Here is an 852-nt window from a genome sequence, read left to right on the forward strand (position 1 = left end):
GGAGAGCTTGTACCTGAATAAAACTTGGTCTTAAAGGTGCCACTGGACTGTTTTGGGCCGGGGGGGGGGCTCTGGAACTTACCTGGCTGCTTCTTGCTCTGACTGAGGGCTGCTGGGAGCAGGGGGTGGGGCTTGTTGCATGTGCCCGCCCCCTGGGCTCTTTACTGCCGGAGCTGCGCTCCTGCAGGAAATGACCCCTGTCTATGGCTAAAATCTAATCCTAATTATCAGCAGATACCTTGAAAAGCACGGATAGGATCGGATAATCTCAAAGCCACAGAACTTTGCTCTTCCCAATTTATTTATTTATGTTCTAATTTATACCCCGTCAGAACAGGCTCGGGGTGGCTCACGCAAAATAAGATACAGTTTAAAACAATCAGATCACCAAAACCATTAAAACAACTCATTAAAACAATACAGTATCAGATACCAAAGTGCTAGGAGCTGCGGTGGCTCAAGTGATTCAGACAATGAGCTGTAGGCTGGAAGGTCGGTAGTTCGGCAGTTCGAGACCCGAGTGCCGTGTGACGGAGTGAGCTCCCGTCTCTGGCCCCAGCTCCTGCCAACCTAGCAGTTCGAAAGCAAGAAATTGCAAGTAGATAAGTAGGTACCACTTCGGTGGGAAGGTAACAGCGTTCCACGCACCTCGGCGTCTAGTCATGCCGGCCACATGACCACGGAAACATCTTCAGACAGCTTGGAAACGGAGATGAGCACTGCAACCCTAGAGTCAGATTTGACTGGCTTTCGAGCAAGGGAAACCTTTACCTTACCTTTAGCGATGTTATTCCAATATCATAGCTATGGCGCTGCGTGAGTGTATATCATGTGATGTTCATTTCCAGGATT

The sequence above is a fragment of the Gekko japonicus genome, unplaced genomic scaffold (genome assembly GCF_001447785.1).
Source record: "Gekko japonicus isolate JY-2015 unplaced genomic scaffold, Gekko_japonicus_V1.1 scaffold1994, whole genome shotgun sequence".
Classification (NCBI taxonomy): domain Eukaryota; kingdom Metazoa; phylum Chordata; class Lepidosauria; order Squamata; family Gekkonidae; genus Gekko; species Gekko japonicus.